The sequence below is a fragment of the Pteropus medius genome, unplaced genomic scaffold (genome assembly GCF_902729225.1).
Source record: "Pteropus medius unplaced genomic scaffold, Ma_sr-lr_union100, whole genome shotgun sequence".
Taxonomy (NCBI): Eukaryota; Metazoa; Chordata; class Mammalia; order Chiroptera; family Pteropodidae; genus Pteropus; species Pteropus medius.
In genome coordinates this window covers 26,571,332-26,594,281 of record NW_024350319.1, presented here as the reverse complement: position 1 = coordinate 26,594,281, position 22,950 = coordinate 26,571,332, and the positions used below count along the sequence as shown (strand labels likewise).

General features: G+C 33.7%; 1 protein-coding gene across 1 annotated transcript in view; it reads right to left on the bottom strand.

Moving 5' to 3' along the window:
• Positions 1-22,227, bottom strand: part of SYT1 (synaptotagmin 1) — a 479,939-nt gene extending 457,712 nt beyond the window's left edge. Inside the window, exons 1-2 of the mRNA XM_039838907.1 lie at positions 22,038-22,227; positions 21,832-21,943 (exon numbers count right to left, since the gene is read on the bottom strand). The gene's annotated coding sequence lies outside the window, so the exon portion shown is untranslated. The remainder of the gene's footprint in view (positions 1-21,831; positions 21,944-22,037) is intronic.
• Positions 22,228-22,950: the final 723 nt, after the last annotated feature.

The following is a 22,950-nucleotide window of genomic DNA, read 5'->3' as shown; positions in this document are numbered from 1 at the left end:
ATATAACTATTCAGTCTAGGTCAAATTAAACTACTATAATGTAGTTTGCCATTGGAGAACTGTACTTAATGTCTTTGTGAAATGGACTGCAGTGTCTTTCTAAATGATATATTGTGCTGATCATTGTTATTAAGAATTATTTTACCAAAAAGTTCTTAAAGAATATTTAAGGTTTTCAAAATCTAAACATTTTTAAATCTAAGGAAGGATAGCCAAAGGATAATCTACCATGTACCTTTTTACTACTCAACATTTTAAATCATGGGAATTATTAATATCTCATGTAGTCAATAACTTTTTTTTTATAAAGCAATATCATTCAAGACAGGCTCTTCATTGTTTTCCAAAACATTCTAAATGACAATAATTCCAAGGCCTTGCACATGTTCTTTTCCCAACAGGATGAAATTTCCATGAAACTTTAATAAATAACTTATCTTTAAACCTAGATCAAGTCCCAATTCTTCCCTCAAATTTATTACTAAATGAATTTGCTTTTCTCACCCCTATTGTATCATATACCACTTCACCCTTATTTTATACTGCCATTATCTGTGTCAATTTTACCTATATTGCAAGCTTCTGAATCAGAGACTATGTTTTATGCGTTTCTGCTTCTCTAGTGGGTGACTTAATCTCTTTGGCGTCTTCACTCTTTGACAATCTAATGGAAGTTATGAGTTCATTCCCCAGAAAATGCATATACAAACATACACACCACCACATTTTGCATATAATTTTAGGGAAAATATTCTGAAACTCTTGAAGCAACATAGATGCCAGGATAATACACCCTGAACTAGTGTTTAACAAACATCCCTGGACAGAGAAGGAATTCAATGCATGACTGTCAATGGATTAATTATAGGTATTCAAATCATTTTTGAACTGTTTAACAAAATTAACTGGACCAGGTGCTCTGGGAGTAGTGAAGCAGAAAATTGATAACAGTCCAAGGAAGGGAAAGAGTAGGGGATTTAAGAGAAAAGGAAAGCTTTAACCTTAGGGATTAATCTAGCTACAGCTGTCTTTTTCTAGTAAAGATTTGTTACGAAGTACATACTTTTTATAGAAAAGCAGGTAGTAAATCTGTGGATGCAGGAAGACTCAGAATACAAGATGCCTTAAAGAACCTTCTGCTCCAAAGTAAAAATAGAAGTGACAGTGAGCAGGAGGAAGGAGGAGGATATGCTGGAATGCAAATCACACCCTTGGTTTCCTGATGACGCATGACTCAGAAGCTACCAAAGATATTAACCAATTACCAGGCAGAGGGGTGCTGAACCATGTAGAGTTCGGAAGGCATCTGAAAAGTAATTTCTGAAGCATTTAAAAAAGTGAACAACTCCAACAGGATTAGTAAGAATAATAATAGATATAATTATCATTTATTAAACTTTTCTGTGTCAAGTACCATACTAATCACTTTATATGCATTATCTCTCAGTAGGTGGAATATGTTTTATTATCTCAGCAGCTTAAATGTTTCAGTAAAGCTAGAAAAATGGAGATGAGTCTATCCATCTACCTAGGGCACTATACACAAGGATATCCAAGGAAGAAAAGTAAAATGGGAAATGAGCAATCGTCTCACACCTACATTACATAGTAAAATGTGTAGTCTTCTACATACAGGGACAATACTTAATCTTCCCAAATCACAAAAGTTGAAAAAAAGACCTATTTAAAAATTAAATCTTTTATATAAGGTTCTACTAATTTATACCTTTTATTACTACTACTAATGATACTAATAAACAACTTCTCATGTAGTATGTTTGATCACTAAATGCAATCTCAACATAACTTAGTTTAAAAGGTCTAAAAACAGTTTTGGGGTACAAAACTTGAGCAATCTTCTCTGGAAATAAAATTTAGTTAGTTTTAAATACTTCCATCTTAAAAAGGTAAACTTTCGTTCAATAATCCAAGAATATTACATTTGAGAAACATAGCCAGCACTCTCAAACAAGCAATAAAAATCTATTTCTCCTAACAAAAGGTCTAGATATTAAAATTATGTTTTTCCATCTTAGAAGAAAGCAAATACTTTATTTGATCAATAAATATTTATTGAATATGGACTATGTGTATGATATTGTTCGGGATATAAAGACAATTAAGATATCATCCCTGCTCTCAAGGAGCTCATTGTAATAAGGAAAGTAAACAATATATACAAACTATATTACAAGGTAGAAAGTGCAAGTGTCATAGGATATAATTATCTTAATTTCACCCACCAACTGTCATTCTATCCTCCTGACTTGTGAGGCTCCCAGATCACATGACTTATAGATGATGAAATCTTATTGAATGTCTTAACTTTAATTAATTTGTATCTGTTTATCTACCACGTCTTTATTTAAATATCCACTTTCTTTAGCAACAAATAATACACTGTCTTGTATTTTTTCCTGAAATATTTTATGGGCCTTTCTCAACTCTTTAACTATATGCTCCTTGGAAAAACAAAGACTTTAAAAAACATCTAGGATATCTAGCTAAAATCTCATCTCATAGTAAGCAATAGAGAAGTATTTGCTGACTGGATACCTGAAACATCAAGAGTATCTACTCACTAACATAGGTTATCATAACTATAAGGGTTATAAATATCTTTTAATTTTTAAATTGTTGCTTTGCATTTGACTATGACAAGCAACATTTAGGTGATAGTTAATTTTAGGGAATTACATCAAATGTTTTTATAACTCTCAACATCAGCCTTCAGCAAAGTAGATATCATTTGGAATGTTGACATTGATATATTTTTTGTCTAAAATCAAATTAAATATAAAATACTGAAAAGCTAAAGCATTTTGTCTAAAAACAGTTTTCTTGAAAAGCAATACTAATCCACGCATTTTTATGGAGGGTGGCTTTTAGAACCAATTGCACTCATTCTATGTTCATGAATCCTATTGCTTCTTTTCCTCTGATGTTTGAAAGTGCATTAGTAAGTCTTTCAAGTATAGAAAGAAAAAAAAAATTTTCTCTGTCACTTTCCCAAATGGCCTGAAGTTAGCCTAACTTTTGTCTACTTGCTCCAAAACAATGCATTAAGTGGCGAGGTGGCTGGAAAATGCATGTATAAGATGCTGAACACATAAAATCAGTATTATGATAAGCTCTAGCTTGTAGGATAGAAGTTAAACCCATATTTTATAAACATTCTATGGTAACATATTCCTGACCTTTCCACTGATCTCTTAATATACTTAGTAGTCACAAAAATTAGGAAACACAGAGAGAGAAGGTATGGGATGACTTTGTTTCAAACATGAACCTACAAAGAGAAGATTTTTCCTTTTTTCACACTTGCCCCACTCAGTCTATTCTAGCAAGAACATTTTATTCAAAATAACTCTTCAGAAACTCTAAGTTGGAACATGTTACCCTTCTATTAAAACACTCCAATGGTTTCCCATCTCATTCAGAATAAAAGCCAAAGTCATCCTAGCGCCCTATACCATGTACCCTCATCTTACCTCTCTGAAATAAGCTTTTGGTGCTTTCTCAGCCCACTCCTTGGGTCCACAATGGCCTCTTTGCTTCCCTCAAATCACCAGGCATGGTCCCACCTCTTACCAAAGCTTAACTTCTCATCTCCTTCAGGTATGGGCTTGAATGTGACCTTCACTGACCATTGTCATTAAAAATACATCCTACATTCATTCCCTGCCCCTCAACCTGGCACTCTCTGTGTTTTCTTTTTTTTTTTTCTTATTTTAACTTTTTTGATAGCACTTGCCAAGGTAAAACATACTACCAGCAAAGTGTTTCCCTTCCTTTCTCCTTTCTTCTTTTCTTCTTATCTCCATTTATTTTCTGCTCCCTTAAAGGTAAGCTCTTTGAGGGCTGGAAAATAGTGATAGTAAATAATTCTGAGCTAATGCTCCAGTTTTTTGAATGAAACAATAAATAATCTAGATTGGCTCTAAAGCCAAACCCCAACCCCACTCTAGCCCCTGCACTGAGACCCAGATGTAATACTTAACATCTTTATGATTATAAGCAAATAGCATCATTTCTCTGACCCTTAACTTTGCTTCCAATAAGAAAAATTATAGTACAAACCTCACAGATGATCTGAAGTAGAATTAAATAAGTAACACACGAAAATACTTAGAATAGTATCTGATATGTAACTAAAGCTCTCCATATGTAAACCATTATTATTAAACAAATTTTGTAAAGCTCCTTAAAACTTCATATTCTTTACACATCTTCCATACCCTTTATTTTAGTTTTAAAATATTTATCTTGTAGCTAAAATGTGCAAGATTATTCTTAACAATTTTACTTTTTGAAATATTTTAAAATCCTTAATATTAACATATTGTAGCCTTGAATCTAACACATTAAATGTGACTATAGAATTTTTATCTATAATTATGTCTGAACATATATAGGGACTCAAACATTAAAAATATTATAATAGATTATGATCTGTAATGATAATTATTGATAAAATACTAATTTTAAACAAGATGTTGTAGTATCTGTTAATGCAAGAGTGCAATATGAGAAAAGTATAACTATAAAAATCCTTAAATATGATCAAATCTATACAATAATTTAATATATCTTATCTATATTATCACAATCATCACAAATGATGCAAAAAGCACTTAAAAACCATAAATCTAAATTAGCTTAAAGTTAAAATAAACTGAATCATTTGCAATTAACATTTTCTAGAATTATTTTGTTATATTAACCAAAAGTAATAGATACAACTCTTCTTGATATATAAAATATATTATGTACATTACAAAATAATTGTAGTTTGTATGAAATATTTTCCTACATAGATAAAATTATCTAATAACTTAAAATGTGCAGAACATTGTATATTTTTAATATATGTTTTAAATGTAATTTAAAATGTGATATATGTTTGCATATGCACATATTTCTGTTAGGAGATACTAGAGGCTGTTAACAGTGATTGTCTCTGGGAAGATAAGAGGTTTGAAAGAAGACTTCTTTCTTGATTGGCATATTTTTGGATTATTTAGGTATTTTAAATATTTTTATGGAATAAATTTTCATTAAAAAATCAAGTTAAAATATTTCTTCAAAAACATTGCTCTTTACTAGTAATAAACCATACTTTTCTTAAAAATACCAGTTTGCATTGTAGAGTATTAAACATATATTGAAAATCTATACAGAAAAACCATCTTTGTTTTTAAATAATAAAACACCTCTGTGCTTTGAATGCAATAGAGATTTACGATATAATTAAAGAAATAGTTAAAAAAACAGAGAAAGAAAAAAAGTGAATAGCAGCTGGAAATCAAAAGGTAAAGCAAAAGAATGATTATCTATCTCAAAGACAGTCCCAACTAATCCAAAATAATGGTCTCATTAAAGTGGAATTGGAATATATTGTTACATAATATGTTTTTACTTTTAATTATTTATCACAAAATGAACATTTAAATTAGCACACATTCATTTGGAACTTAATAGTGAGTTGTGTGGCTAATTTATTCTAGGGAAGTAAAGACTGTTAAAAGAAAGGAAGTCATATTTTAACTTGTATGAAAATTAGAGCCAACTATAACTAATTCCAATTTATGAAAACTCTTATCACCAAGACTACACATTAAGTTACTATACTAGTTTGAAGAAAAATAGAAATGAGTGAGAACCAAATGAAAAAAAAAATCGACAAGGGTGATTCATCCAGCAACATCCACCAAAGATTTTGAAGTGCTTGCTTAGTAAGTGCTAAGCACTGCCAGGTCAGTCAACACTGAGGATATAATTGGAAACAATACAGAAATGATTCCTGCACTCACAAAGCACTTAAGTCCAATTTGATTTTTTTTGCAATGTGAAGATAAACATTAATTCTTCATCGCTATCATTTTATAATTTAATGCATTATTATTTGAAGTACAGAAATATACACATAAATCTCAGATTTTTTGACAGTTATTCTCAAATTAGTAATCGGTCATCAGAGATTTTTAAAAATCATATCAGTCTGAATTTCTGTTACAGTCTCACTATTTTATCTTTAGCTAGAAGATTTTTTTCACTGTATTTTTTTAGATATTTTCTGTAAATGTGTTTTCACACCCAGAGGATGTAAGATCACAGAGTGTTCTCATTACAAGGAAAAGAAATAAACAAAAAAAAATCTGTGATGCCATGATTCTGAGAAATTGCATTGCCAAAATAACTGGGAAAAAATCCTAAGATTAAAATTTTACCAATATATAATTAAAACACTTCTCTACATCCCACTTAGATTTCTTTCAATTTAACCTCATCAGTATGCTCACCTATAAGATATAAATTTATAAATTTCTTCTTTAAAAGGAATTAGTCAATATCTTCAAACTAAAACTCTACTTAAGGTTTCTTAAAATATGAAAGAGTTTCAATTACTGTTCAAATCCCTCTCTACCACACAGAGTTTGCTAATTCTTGATTGCTCTTCAGTAATTTTAAAAAATGTCATATTCATACTTTTGTGATATGGAAAAAAAATAAATGTTTATTCTCAGATATAAATAATAAAAATTTGTTTTTAAACAGCCAGCTATGTTACATTTCTGAATTTACAATTTTAGCATCAGCCAATAGTAAATACAGTCCATAGTACTTTAAGCATAGCAAACAGATTGTACTAGGGCCCTAAAGCAGGAAGAAGTTTAGAATATTAAAAACTTGAAAGAACAATGTGGCCAGAGTATGAGAATGAGAGGACTGATATGAGAAATTAGACTGGTGAGTAGGAGGAGTCAATATTGCATGGACCTGAGTGTCAAGAATAGCAGAATTGAAAAGACATTGGTTTGTTTATGGTATAGGAGTGGAGGTAAAGAAAAAGACATATTTAAAAGATATTTATGAGCTAAAAATGATCAAGACATCATGTATTTTGGATATGGCGTTAAAGATGAGAGCATGTGAAAACAAAGATAACTTCTAGGTTTCTAGATGACACAACTAGAAGGATAGTGAAATTATTCATTAGAATCAAGGACAATGAGGAAGGACTAGATTTGCTGAAGAGAATGAGTTCAGTTTTAGATGTGGTAAATCTGAGATATCTTTAGGACATCCAAATAGATACATAAAACTGGCAGTTGTATTACATGTTAGCATTCCTAATAAGACACATATGATTTAGTTCACCCTCCAAATTTGCAGAAAGTGTTGGCATTCTTAATCAAATACTCATTGTTTGAGATTCAGGTAAAGAAAAGACAAGCTTTCACTAAAGAATGAACTAAGCATCTCTCATAATAATACAAAGGTGCCTCAGAGTGCAGCTTGTGGATCTCCTCCTCTGCAAAGCCATCACTGTCTTGACTAAATGATCATTCACTCTCATGTGCTTGCAAAAATAGTTCTGCACTTTCCTGTTGTGACTTACAGAAAAGGCTTCAAGAACTTGGCAATATTCTCTCCTTCCAAGGATTGGTTGGTGGAGGCTGTTATTCTTCCTGTGCCTTTGAAGTTACAGGCTGTGTAGATGGAGTCTAGCTAATGATCTATGACCAGAAATTATTATATGTCTTTTATAAGGTCAAGTAGTTAATTGCTGGTGAAAAAACTTCCAGTGTCTTCCTCCCTACTGCAATGAATCCTTAAACATTATGTTGAGACGACAGTGTTAGAAAGTCATCGAAGCCCTCATCAGTCTCGGTCCTTGAATTACTATGTAAATCAGAAGATCTTGCCATTCCCTCCCTCCTAACCACACACATGCACACCACAGAGCCACAGTGGTTACATAGTATGAGAAAGTAAGGCTTAGTTGTTTAATCCATTGAGGCTTTGTAGTTTGTTACCACAGCATATCCTACCATATCCTGACTGTTTCACAGCTCACATCTAAGTATATTATTATTTGCTTATGGTTTCTCTCTTAACTGAATTATATTTTACTCTTCTGTAGGTGGTTGATAATATCTGAGAGTTTGTATTCTAAATATTTTTGAGATTAATGAATGACTAACAGATTAAGGACATAATCTCCAACCTTATCCATCACTATGAGAAAACTCACATGGATCGTAGGGAAGCCCAAAGAATGCATCTGTGCTGGGCCACTTGTATGTCTAATTACCTTGCAGGAAAATTCCGTGGTTGATTACATACCCTCACATGTTAGCACAGAATGGTGTCAGAGATATTACCTAGTAAAATCTCCACATCATAAATTAGTGCCAGGTTTTTGTGTTATTTGTTTTTTAACTTAAACACAAAATTCTAAATACTATGTTCAGTCTTTACTGTTTTTGTTTACATAGACTAGCTCTCTATTAGCTACTTTAAAGAAAGAAAAATAATCTATCACATCTGTGTATATTCATCTACTCTACAAGAAAGTTTATCCATAATCCTCAAAAATAAATGCAATGTAGTAACACCATTTCACCAAAAAAAAGCATAATATTTTTAACTGATAGCTATTATAATAGCTATTAACTGAATTCCTCAGAAGGTAGCAGACCAACATGAATCTGTTTGATTGAGAATGGCTAATAACAGCAGTGGTACCTGCTTTAAAAAAAATATCAGTGCAAATTCACACAAAATAACCTATATGTAAATTTAGAAAAAACCATAATTTTGGTATGAGAATTCTATTAAATTTCATGCATTTACAGTATGATAATACCTTATATTCAAAATAAGCCATGGCAAGTTCCTGTATATCCATTGAATTATCCTTATATATGCTTAACAGAATTTTAATTGTACTATAATTCTTTAAAAACTGGTAATACTTTTTAAAGAAGTGTGTTCAAACTATAGATTGTTACCCATTAGGAGGTTGGTACACTAGCTTAGTTGGGCATGACCAGTATGTTTTCATAAATTAGAAAAGAAAAAGAGAATTGGAAAATATAGTATCAGTATATGATGCTAGCAAGAAATATTTTATAGAACTTTTGTTCATCTTGTGTATATATGTGCTTGACTGTGTACTGAATTTGGATGTCATTAAAAAATATTGGAACTAGAGATTTAGTGGATTCATTCATTCATTCAATAAACATTCTATAGCATGCTCTCTTTCTACTGTCAGGCACTGGAGAGTCAGAGATGATAAAAAATATTGCAAAATCCTGAAAAACTTGTATTTAGTAGAGTGATCAGATACAGTAAAAATTCAAACACATAAGCTATGTAGGATGTAAAAGAGCCTTGGTTCCACGGATAAGGATATCATAGAGCATATCACTTATTGACCAGAATAGCCCATTATTATACTCTTGCTATTTTCACATATAGGTTGTTTTGTGTAATTCTAGCAAAGAAAACTCCGTTTTTAAAATATGTTACTATCAGAGTATAATGTCTATACTTTTAGGGGAAAAAAGGGGGACATTTAAGATTGACGATTTAATCATCACTTCTTTACTGCTGTATTGAGCGGTGCTGCAGTCTCACAAAAGTTAATATGCCTCTGTAAGCACCTAGTTTACTGTCACTGAGTGACCCAGGTAGACTTGGGTTATTGAGTTCTTGAAACCAGGATATGAAGCTTGAGAGAGGAAAAATAATTTCCGGTTAATGCTATGAGACCTGTGTTGTCTAAATGATAATCAACACAAAGTGACTTATTTCATTATGTTTTCAGCGTTTATTTACTTTTGTTTTGAAATCTAAATTAGAGTTTTGTAGGATATTATCAAATATATACTCAAAAGGAAATTACATTGAAAAAAAATCATTATTGTGATAAAAAGCCAAGGTATTTACTTAAATTCAGAGAAATAATAAAATTGGGGGTAGGCCATGTTTTCAACTCCCTTAGAAATGAAGGCAAAAAAAGAAAAGTTATGAAGATTTAACAAAAGATATACAATAAGTGTCTATGGAAAATATGCCATAAGAGAAAAGAAGTTACTCTTCTAAAGATGAAAATACACACCTAAAAGACACCTGAGATTTCATTTTGAAAGTCAGGGTAGAAATAGTATGTATTTAATGATTGTAACCAGAAAACAAGATAAGCATGCGAGCACAGTCTGGAAATGTATTACACAGAAATGAGACACTAGATATACTTAAATAATGTTGAAATTATATGTGATCATATTATTTTAAGATTTTCCTTAATAATGTTTGTAAATTGTTTTTAATTAAAATAGTAAAGTAAGGCTAAACTCATGAAACCAATATTTTTATGTTTCAGCTACATTTGCCTTTTGTCTCTTCCATAAGTACAGTGGTTCCCCCTTATCCATGGAGTATACATTCAAAGACCCTCCAATGGATGCCTGAAAGCACAGATAGTACTGAACCCTATATATACTATTTTTTCCCTATACATACATACCTTTTCACTCAGAGGGAGTACTTTAAGGCTTCTCTTTGGCATTTCCAAATTTAGAACATCACTACTCCTGCACTCTGGGCTCATTATTAAGTAAAATAAGGGTGACTTGAACACAAGCACTGCAATACAGCAAGAGGCGATCTCTCAACCTAGATGGCTATTAAGTGACTAACAGATGGGGAATGTATACAGCGTTCAGATGCTGGACAAATGGATGATTCATGTTCCAGGTGAGACGGTAGGAGACAACATGAGTTTTCATTATGCTACTGAGATAAGCGTGCAATTAAAAACTTATGGATTGTTTATTTCTGGAACATTCCATGTAATATTTTTGAACTGTGATTGACCATGGGTAACAAACCATGGAAAGCAAAACTGTGGATAAGGGGGAATTACTGTAGAGCAAACTCATTCCCACTGCAGAGCTTCCACACTGGGGATTTCTTCCATCTACAATGCTCCTCCCCTGATGTTTACATAGCAGGCTTCTTTTTTATGTCTAAACTTACATATTTTTGGTTAACCAGAGTCCCTACTGTTGCTTTGTTTTATTAGCCTATTTTATTATTTTATAGCATTTCTCACTATTTGACACTGCCTTAGTTTTATTGTCGTTGTTTTTGTTTTTCTCTACTTGTAGAATGCAAGGCCCCTAAAAGCAAAGAATTTGTTTGCTATGTTTGCTTCTGTATTCCCAGCATCCAAAACAGTACTTGGCATGTAATAGGCACATCATGGTACTTACTGAACAAGTACGCTGTTCCTAAATAATTCCCTTTCAGTTTGGGGTACAACAAAGAGAAAATGTAGTGTTTTTGTGCAAATTTATTCTGTTGCATCTACAGCAGTAATATGTAGTTTGGGCAATTATAAAAGAAAACTTTAAAACTCCCTGAAATAACACTACCAACACAAAACTAACAAAAAATTGAAGTACTGACATATATACATAGGTGGCCCTGTATCTATCTTCGGTTGTCTGCTCTCAGCTCTACTGAGCTATGAATCTAAAAATCCTCAAGTCCTAGAAATTATCTTCCCACTGCATTAAAAAAGAAGCCAAAGCAATAAGGCAAAGACCAACTAAAGTTAAATTATACTTAATTCAGCTCTCAGCCTCTGCTATTCAGCCTTTTCATATTGGTATAGTCATAATGGTTGTTAAATTATTGAATACTTCCACACTTGTTTATAAACACCCATTGCTTCGAGCCTTCTGAGCGCCGCTTCTTTTCAAATCAGCTACCATGGATCTTTCTCTAGAATTCCCTGGATTTTCTCTTGACCCATCAGCTAAGGGGTTAGTGTCTGGAACAATAAGGGGCCTACTCCAGCATTAAAGGTAGCCAGCATCCTTTCTGATGGGTCAGTGCCCATATCTTATCAGCTAGTAGGCATTTGTTGCTTTTAACTGTTCTAAATCTAACAATTTTCCTTCTTGTAGCAGCAGAAGTCTTCTATGTAGTTGAGTGATGCTATGTCTAACTTTCTAATCCCTAGATTACACAAAGCCCTGCTTAGAAAAACATATTTCATAACCTTTACCATAGTGATGGGTCCAGGGCAAGTAACTCAAGTTGTTCTAATCAAGTTTATAAATTTTGGAGGGGGAAAAAAAGAAAAAAACAACTCTTACTTTACATGGTTTCTTGTATAAGCCTGTAGTCACTGGAAACATTTTTTACCACTGTAAAGAAAGAATCTGACTCTAAATAATGATAGAGTAAAAGTATAACTAAGATGGCAGGTGTGAAGTGGGTAGGAGTGGGAAATGATAGGCCTGGCTCTCATCATATGGTTTGATTTCCCATTTCCAGCTAAGACCAGATACAGACTAACCCTGAGCTTTGTGGCAATTTGACCTCTATAATCCCTTTTCTTTTTTAAACCATTTTGAGTAAGGTAGCATTTAAAAGAGTTCTTGACCAGGGGGGGGGGGGGGGAAATAGGGGTGGGGCAGGGGCAAGGTGGTAGAATCTGCCATTTATTAACAGAGTACCAGACAATTTGCAAACATTATTACATTTTCCTTCCTGGTGAAATGAAAGTTTTAGTAGTAGAATATCCTCCTGAAGCTCACCATGTCAGAGTAGGTATCTATATCAGGTCCAAGTTTCATGCTTCGATCACATTTCAATGATGGTTATTGACTAAAACTATGAACTGGATAAAGTTTGCCAATGACTCTTCAATATCTTTAGATAACGTCTACCTTTTTGTCACCATCTGTTCCTCTTCTTCTGCCAGTGAAGAGCTTAATGATTATATTACTTAATGGTTGAATATTGGCTTTGTACATATAGACTGCTTGGGTTTGAAATCACATCCTACTACATAAGAGATGTGTGACACTGGCAAGTTACTTCTTTCCCACAGTTTTTTTCACTTAAAAATTATAGATAAATTAGTACCAATCTCAAAAGGTTATCGGGACTATTAATGGAATGAAGCAAGGAAAGAACGTAATATGATTACCCAGTGTTTGTCAAAAAATCTCAATAAATACCTATCTAATGCTCTAATTAATTTTTGTATTCTTTCTACAAGCTATTCCCAATTAAAAGTTCCATTTAGTTCTATAAGATCAGCTAGAAAATAATTATGTTAATCCACATTGCTGTGTGTATGGCTATAGACAATTACTCCCAACGATTTTTGAGTCTTAACACAAAAAATTGCCAATTATTGCACTTTACTCTTATGGTGAATAGTAAATGGGGCTTGGATATGTTCCCTGCTTAGCCCTCTCTACCTTGGAATGGAAGAAAAAAAGCATCAGTAGAGTCAAGTTCCCTTAATGTTAGGTTCAGGAAACTGGGAAGTTATGTACATGAACACCAATGAGAAAAATGAGAGATGAGGTTGGAAAGCTTCTAGTAAGGGTATGACACACATTGTTCCAATCACATCTCTGTGTACTGAAGGAAGTGACTTAGGACTATATAGTTTACAAATAAGGAAACCATTGAGAAGACATCTAATATCACAGTGATATAGCAATGACTAAAGGCCAACTTAGCCTGTTACTCAAGCTTAATGACTTCTCTTACAGTTTAGAAAGCTGTTCCTTGAATAATTTTAAAATACAAATATAATTTATTTCAGTAGAGTAACAGAAGTAATGACAGTACATTAAAATGTCCTTTTCTTTTCAATAAGAATAAAGACTATCTATCCAATATTCAGTGATTATGTTAGATTTTTTTGGGGGGGGAGGGTAAGAAGTAGTAAACTAGTTTTTATATATCGAGAGAATTAAAAGACATACTTCTTTTCCTTTATTAAATGCTGTGGTGTTATGATTCTATAAGTGAAAATTATAAAAGGCTTCTTAAATGTGTAATTGCAGTTAGGTAACTGCTGAATCTCCTTTACTACATCTATAAAATGAAGAACTCTTCATTACAAAAATCAAATAAGGTAATATAATTTTTAAAAAATATAGTACTGTACAACTGTCATGAAAATAATGATTTGATATCATTGGAAGAGCAAATTGTAGAGAAAAAAAAGGTCTCTAATAGTACATGCCATTTGTTTGGTCTTTTAAAAATTATTATTCTCTCTGCAATTAATTTTGCTCTACAAATTACCAGTAAGCCAGTCTTTAAGAACTTAAAAAACTTTCAAGTCATGGAACATTTCATTTAAGTGTACCAATTACATAAACAAAATAGAAGGCTGCTCTCTTATTTATTTATATATGTTTTGTGAAGCTAATCTAAAATGTATGAAAACTAAGAATTAAATTTCTTGGTTATTGACACAAAAATAAATCCAGCAAGTAGAGATTAGTATGGAGCCTAGAGTACCAAGCTCCTTAGTAATTCAATAGGCAGATAATTTATTAAGATATAGAAGATTAAAAAAAGGAAGAATAAGAGGAGGTTAGAAAAGGAAGAAAATGCAAGGACAGAAAGACAATGCAAGAAAATTACTATATTACTCTTTTAACCAGAAAGCTAAACAAATTTCTTCTACTCTGGCAGTGAGTAGTAATATGCTTCAAAGTATACAGGTCTAAAAGTCCAGAGGTCAAGAGAAGTAAAACTACTGTCTATTCAATATATAAATGATGAAATATTCTCAAAAATGTAGCAGAATTTGTCTACTCCACTTTTTCCTGAAGTAGTCAGCTCTCTATTAACATCAGTATTCATTTTGTAGTGTCTAGGAGTAATTCAGAAAGTATCTGATTCTCCTAAAGTAAGAAAAGTAATAAAATGAATAAATAAATAAAAAATAAAAAACTTGTATATTAAGTATTATATTTTTTTATTTGGTCTCCCCCAACCCCCATCACTACCACCACTATTTAAAAGCAATGCACTTCAGATAAGGGGGTATATAAAAAAAATGAATAAAAATAAATAGATAGATAGATAGATAGATAGATAGATAGATAGATAGATAGATACAAGAAATGCAGTTTTGGTTAATTTAGGAGTACGTTGGCTTTTTGTTGAAATTTTACTTCCTTGCAATATTAAACTCAGATGTATCTCAAGGTGATTGCTTGGCTTTTTAAAATTAACTTTATAATTTAGTAAAAACACTAAAAAGAGACATATTACTTGTAATGTCATGTTGTTAACTAAGTTTTTAGCATAAGAATTTCTTGAACACAGACAAATAACACTCAAGCACTTTTAGGCATTTATAATAGTCTGGTTTATATCAATTTAAATATAAAACCTGTGGCCTTGAATTCTGGACATTGGTTAAAATAGGATGGTGATGTTAGTCTGTTTACAGAAAAGATTCTGATGCTTTAGAAATATTCTCTAATGCCCAATGGTTCACTTTATTCATTCCTCAAATCTGATGAAAATGCTTGGGATTAGGCAGAAAGCCAGCTTTGTAAACCAGGACCTGGCAGACACTCCAAGTGAGAAACAGATTCAGTGTTTTGCTATCTTGTCTTTCTCCTGAGAAACTGTGTTAACTTTTCTTCTTAATAATCTTGCTACCTCAAAGCCTGCTTGCTAGAGGAGCTCAGCTAGGCCTTAGTGACCTGTTTGTTATACCACTGTCCTTATTTCAAAGGCTGTAGAGTCATTTGTCTGAAAAACATTTGATTACTTTTTTCCTCATAAATAAGCAATTTCTATATTTCGTAGGTAAAGAATAAGGACCTAGCCATTGTTTATATTGCTTAGAATATTGGGGTGCAGTACATCATAAGGAAAAAAATACACTCAATTGGCTCTCCTCAAGTAGAGAGCAAAATACTCTAAATTGGCATTTTAGCGAGCGTAGTCTGCTGCTGTAAATGCTAAGCTGTTGTTTATACTTACAGTAACTCTCACATAAAATTATGTTTGACAATGGATTATTAGTAATCCATTCTAAAAGGAACCTTATGCATGTTTCACAATAATAACCGGAGATTCCATAGAAAAACAAGCCAGTCCTCAATGATCTGTGATGATGAGAATGAGGCATGTGAATGTCTGCGTGGCTTCATAACAAGACAGGTGGATTTGGGAAGTACTAAAGACAACCCAAGAATTTGAAATTCTTTCTAATGATTATTTCAGTTTCATCCACTACTGTAAATTGGTTAAAAAATTATACTGATTCATGGTTTAACAACCTCATCTTTTGCTTACATCATTTGTGAGTAATCAAAAGAAATTCCATGAAAGAAAGGCTATTTTATGAACTATCCTAAAACCTATATAATAGTCAACATCACATTTTTAAGTATTAATACTAAGTTTCGTATAGCTGTCTGCATTTTGTCTGAGTCTTTTCATGTGTTTTTGCCTTCCTGATGATGAAAATATGCCGACGAATCTCAAAGTAGTAATTAGTAAATCCAATTACCTGCTTCAAAGCTAAAGTGAGGTCTGGGGTGATGAGCAAAGAGGCTGGCCCAGAAAGGAAATGGGCCTTAAGTACAAACAGGAGGCTGTCCTCTGGAGGCCACACCCAGGCAGCTCTCACTGGAGGTGTGAGGTGGGTTTGCCTGATTTCCCCTCTATTTCCATGTGACTGAGGAGATGGTTGTACTCTGGGAAGATGTGGGAGAAAGATAGAATTTCTCATTTAAGCAATTGCAATAGAAGAATATCTCACATTTAAATAATCCTCAGATTCTATTTGTGTTTAAGTGCCTACATGCATTTTATCTTTGATTGACTAGTTGAATTATTTAGAAAGAAAAAGAAAACATTTATCTATTGCAGAAAACAACACACAATTCCATTTACTCATATAATGCCCTTTGGAAAAAATAATAATTATACAAACTCTAAATACATTAGAATTATGAGCAAAGCTACATTTCACAAATAGAGAAACAGGTTCACTGGGATAAGGTAAGACCACATTTCAGTACCATATCTAGATTTGGTTAACTGAATATTTCAACAAAAAATGAATTCCTAACTGAGGCCCTTAGCTAAACATCTTAGAACCAGAGGTTACTGTAGCTAGGTTTTAATTCAGTATGTGCGATGAAATGTTGTCTGACAGGGCTGTTAGGAAATTTTGGAAATTACGTCTGAACCAAATAGTTTCACCAGATTCTTATACTAGCTGACAAAGCCATTCTCATTCTACATGGAAATTTTCCAGCTCCCATTTTGTACAGACAACTAAGAAATAGAAGCACTTATTATCTTCATCTATCTGCTTTACAATTTTCCAGAGCTCTTCTTTAACAAACTGATGCCCTATGTGTATAATTAATATGTTCGTACTACATGTGAGACCAATATATATTAATGGCCAGTATTTTTTTCTTTGTATCTCCACAATAGCAGTAACTTAAAAAGATGAACTTTGACCTCCCTCATTTACATTACTCATAAATTGTGAAAACCAGTGTGGCACATCCCTTCCAAGCATTGAATGTATTAGTAGAGACCAAACAAGCCCAAAGAGAATCAGAAATAATTCAAAACAATTAGAACTTGTGGTTTAACTAAATATTAAAATCATTAAAAAATTACAGAATAATTTTAAAAATCTGCTTTGCATTTTTCAAAATTGGGACAGAACATTCATTTCTAACACTCACAAATGTGCTATTTTTATTCTAAATCAATTTTTGTTTTAGAAATCTCTTAAACATTGTTTTTAAATTAAGGAAACATTTTAAAAAGAGGCTTCCTTGCAATAGGACCTCTAGAATTATATTTAAAACTAAAGAATAGCATTTTTAGTGCTTACTCTTTCTACAATGTAGCAATATTTCCCATTGTACACATTAAAAGTTGTTTGTTTCTTAAGTAAAACATCAAAGGTTAAAGTTTTATTCATGTATACAGCAAAGGACAGTATGCTGTCTTACAATAGATGGCATAAATATATTTGCAATATATTTTTAAATAAATTTACTTTTCTATTACTCACAAATACGAGTAGAATGCCCTGCTATCGCAGTTTATTTTATAGTCAATAAAAAAGTAGCTCTTCAAGAACTCTCTTAAAATGACAGAGAAGCTGAAAGAAAATTGTTTTCCTTGGATTGGAAGGATTAAATTCCTGCTTTAAAATAATGGTCACACTTAATGGAGAGGTTTGAATCAAGTTTACAAAATATTATGAAAAAGTATTGATCATTCATAGAGGAATTATCAAAGATACCAATCTATACTCCATTACCTGAAAAAGCAATGATAATTAGATCATTTAATTATGTAAAAGATTAAGAACAAGTTTACCTTTATGCAAGCATTGAAAGAAACACTTGATAAAAGCCTTAGAAAGACAGAAACTTTATCATCCTGTTATATCCAAATCATGTAAAAATATGATTTAGTCTTGTTATCTGTGTATAGGAGTGCGTTTTTCGGTACTGAAATTTTTTTTCAGCCATGATTCCTATAAAAATCACTTCTTCCCAAAGCCATAGAAGGGCTGTTTAAAGGGAAAGAATTAGACCCCCCCCCCATTAACTGCCTCTGGATGTTCCAGCCTTTCTGAATCAAAGAGCCATTAAAAGTATCCATATGACACCATCATCTTTCTTTGAATGGTACTTTTTACAGGAGTACTCCCTAGTTTCAGCAGATTATAGGCTACTGTCCATTAGTTTCTAATCCTTTTAGAAAATTTTCATTATATATATATATATATATATGTACATATATATATATATATCCTTAAATATTAGTTGAAAATAATTTATTTAGACTGCCACATACTTTATGCTTATTTAAATAGCTTTGGTCAATTTTAATGGAAAACAGATTCAGCTAGAAAATGACTCTTATACAGTAAACTTTTGATTCAGATGTATTTATGGCAGGCAAGTCATTTAAGTTTTTTTTTAAGTCACAAGTGTATTAGATATTTAATTTTAGAAAGCATTATTTTCTTAGCAAGACTCACACCTACATAATTCAACGGCAGAGAGTCTAACTTCATTCTTGGTTTCCTATAATATTAGACCAAATTTGCTCCATTATGTAATCAAACTGTTTTGTTTGTTTGTTTGTTTGTTTTTCCTCCCCCAAATTATTTAATTACTACTGTTAGGAAAATAAATATCATATTCCAATTTGGAATTAATGGTATCTCTTCTTGGCTGTTGTATAAACTGGAAATTATAAGAGCTATAAGTACTGCAGGCTCACATAAATGTCTATCTTAAGTGTGAGTTCTTTAAGGTTACATGACTCCAAAAACTCGTTTTGGAAATTTACTCTAAATTGATTAAAATACTGGTCTCAAAAGAGATGAATTGATATTATATCCATGGTGTCATTAGGCTAACAAGAAGTTCAAATTACATTTCTAACACATTTTGCATTTTATTAATCTTCTAGTTAATTTGGCAAATATAAATGATTACATTCTAGTTTTATTTCAAGTTAACACCAAGTCTAATATGCAAATCTTATAACGTATATACCATGTTAATTATTTTCATATAACTATCTGATAATTTGACTGGAGAGAATAACTAATATTCTCCATTACAAAATGAAATTCAAAACTACTCTACAACTCTTCATTGTGTAGTATTTTATGGAATTAGTATTTTAGGATTTCTCCTGTATACTAGCAACCTTTACTTCTGATAAAAATAAGTTAAAGTCTAATTACCATATTTGCTCTGAAACATTAATAAGATTTGCAAAGATATTCTTTTAAATGGAGAAAAAATTATATAAAATTGTTACACTAGAACATTTTCTGGGATGACAGGTAATAATTTAGTCTTTTCTCAATCCATTCACTACATATTGGAATTAGTTTTGACTTCCAGTATATATAAAGACTTAATTTTACAGAAGTATGTGAAAAACCAAATACTCACATAAACCTCTTTTATGTGTCATTGCTATAATTAACATTTGTAAAGAGTCAGAAAATAAATGTCATAAACCAAGAAGCTTAAACTTTACCTTTCCTAAGATAGTGGAGAAATAAGCTAACAAATTCTTATTTTGCTCACACAGAAAAAAGTTGGTTTCCTTTTTTGGTACATCTTTTCATGTCTAAACTTGTTAATTCAGTTGTATACACATGAGGCAATTAAGCGATTGTCCTTTTGTCCTTGTAACCAAAAGGTGGCACCTCTAAAAATTAGAGTTAGCTTTCGACAGAGAAGCTACATTAAAAAGGAAAAAAGCCTTTAAATGTCAAAGCCCTAGAAAGAAGGTTTTGTTTCGTGACTCTAGGTAATTCTATTTAGGCAGAAGAGACAAATGCTTCAAATGGAAAATGGTTGAGAAAACAATGTTCATTACATGAATGAAGCCAGCTCTTTTCTAAGTTGGTGTATAAACTTATACACTGGGTATATGATAAAATAAATAAATAAATAAATACTTTCTGGAGTGTATAGATTAGTGTGGAAGATCAGGAAGAGTTGAGAAAGAAGACATGCAGAAAAATATGTAAGACTTGGCATTTCCTCTGATAAATCAAAGGAAAGGCTTTATCTGGACACTAGCATCTGCTAGCTTCTCTGCACTCATGTAAGACCTACTTGGAATGCTTTCCCATTGTATTCAACTAGGCACTTCTCTCCACCTCCTCCCATCTGACAGTTTCACTTAGCTGTCTCTGATGCATAATAGGAAAGGAAAGCTTATATCATTGATGATAGAATTAGAAATTGCTGAAGCTGCTGTCAAGGCTTTGTCCAACAAGTACCTTTTACTTAACCTATTATGCAGGCAGCCAGAGAACGTAGATGTTCTGATATTTTACTCTTTCCTAAGAACAAAAATATTTCCCCTTTAAGATTTTTTAAAATTTGATGCTATCTTCCTACCATTACTTTCTAAACTTTATCCTAATACAAGAGAATTATTGGCCAACTGAGCTTCCATATATCTTCTAAATGGGACACTGAAACTGTATAAATATCATGTTTACATCTAGTAAATGTTCTTATTAAAAGAAAATAAGGCAAGACATGAATATGATATTCAGGCAATTGAATGCAAACATATAGGAGAAAGGTAGAATGAAATGACAGTTCATACACAAATGTAGCTTTAACGCAAAAGTTAAATCATTGCTTTATTTCACCAAAGAGTTAATATTCAAGAAAGTGAAAATCAACATGTACACAAAGCTAACTAGATTAGCTTTCTCAAAGTAGAAATTCAAGACTCCTGATAATACTGGTGTCACTCACAAATGCTTGAAACTTTACATTTTTACATTTTTTTTTTTTGGTCCCCAACATAAAGGCCATACCAGAGAACCTCAAAGAAAGTAATAATCTGTTTTTAAATTTTTTCTTTGCTCAAGAAGCATCTCAAAGTTCAGACAGTTCCACTGATGGGCAACACCAAATAGCCCCACAGGACAGATGGAAACAGAAAAAGTCAGATGGTTGGCACTTAAAAACAACAGCAATTAAGCAATCGAATGTGGGTTGGATCAGTGGTTTATTTTTGTTCCATTGGAACGAATCAAGTGAGAGACATAGCCTCTTTCAAGGAGGAGAACAAGTCAAAGTTGATGCTTCCCCTCTCTGACAGCCCCCCCTGGATGACTTAGCTACTCTCTTTATTCAGTTTAATTGCTTTCTGTACTCTAATTTCCACAGAGGTTGTATTCTATTTTGTTTTTCTTTCCCCTCGGGCAGGAAGAAATCTTTCTCCTTTCTTCACTACCCCTGTCTTTCCTCTGAGAAAAGGCAATCCTCTCCAGGAGGAGAAAGAAACCCTGTGCGTGCTTAGGATGGGAGGAGGGTGAAAACGAAAAAGAGACTGAGAAAGGGGCGGAGGGAGGTATGAGATTGGGATGGGGGATGGAGGAGAGAGAATGAGAGAAGGAAAGACGGAGCAAGAAGATGGGGGCTGCCCAAAACCAACTCCAGGCTCTAAATCACGGGCGCTGTGCAAAGTGCTTTTCCAGGAGATGCACATGTGGTCTCATTATATTTCTCACAATAGGCCACCCGGGGCTCCCTCCTCAAGTCCCAGTCTCCCACCACCAAAACCCAAGTGTACTGAGAACACAATCTTGCAGACGGATTCAAGCAAATAGGCGCCACCGAGGTGGCCGCACCGCCAGTCCCGCTGCCTTACCTGGAGGGAAGACTAGGAGGTGGTGCCGGTCTCAGTTCCCACTGCTCTCCCTGGGCGGACCGTGCGAGGCACACACACGTCCTCTCGCTGCCTCTGTTCTTGGAGGGGCAGCCTGCAACACAAAAGGGGTGTGTGGGCGTGGGTGTGTGGGAGGTTTTACAGGGCCACCAGCTGGTCCCAGCTGGCCGCCCCCACCCTACACACACCCCTTTGGGGCGCTGAGCCCCCCTTTCAGCTGAGGACCACCCGAGGGGGCTTGCCCGGGTGCAGCCTCAAGTTGCCGCTGCTAAGTCCTGCTGCTGCTGCTGCTGCTGCAGGAGGAGGAGGTGGAAAGACACTGGGGGCAGTACTCGGTCTAGAGCATCCCCACACTGCAGCTTCTCCAGGAATCCCTCCAGTGAGGAGGCGGCCGCCCATCATTTCCCAGCCCTGGCCCCCTGATTGGTTCTACCTCGGGTACGCTGCGCCAAGGAGCCAATCCGGGCGTACTAATAATAGGTGGATCCGCTCAGCTAAGATCGCCCATCCCAGTTCTGTTAGTGTCTCTCCATCCCCACAGCGGACAGGGACCTGAAGAGGGGGGTTGAGGAGGGTTGGGGGAGGGAGATGAACCAAGTGGGGGACAGATCCCAAGGGGACGCAGTGAAGGGCATCCGATATACCCTTTGGGTAGGCGCAGGGATGCCCCGCAACCTGTTCGGCGAGCCCTATGCACAAGAGACAGCACAACACAAAGCTATTTTCTTTCTTTCTTTCTTTCTTTCTTTCTTTTTCTTTCTTTCTTTCATTTTTTTTTTTTTAACTTTCAATCAAAACCTGCCCTGATACTGAGCATGCCCAGACTGCAACAACGCCCTAGGAGTTCTGATGTGTGTGGGTTCGCACGCTGTGGGCTTTTGAAAAGGTGGGAGCGGAGAAGGAGAGGCAGAAGTTTGTCTTTGGCCATTTGACCGGATGGAGTTGTGAAAGCAGAGCAGGACGGGAACATGAAAGGATTCCACAGGAATGTCCACAAACTGAGCCACAGGGAGTGGGCCCTCTTGGCTATCCGAGATTAATAATATCGTTCTGTAAAGGTTCGGGGGTGGAACCAGGAGTAGAATAATCTCAGCCTTACTA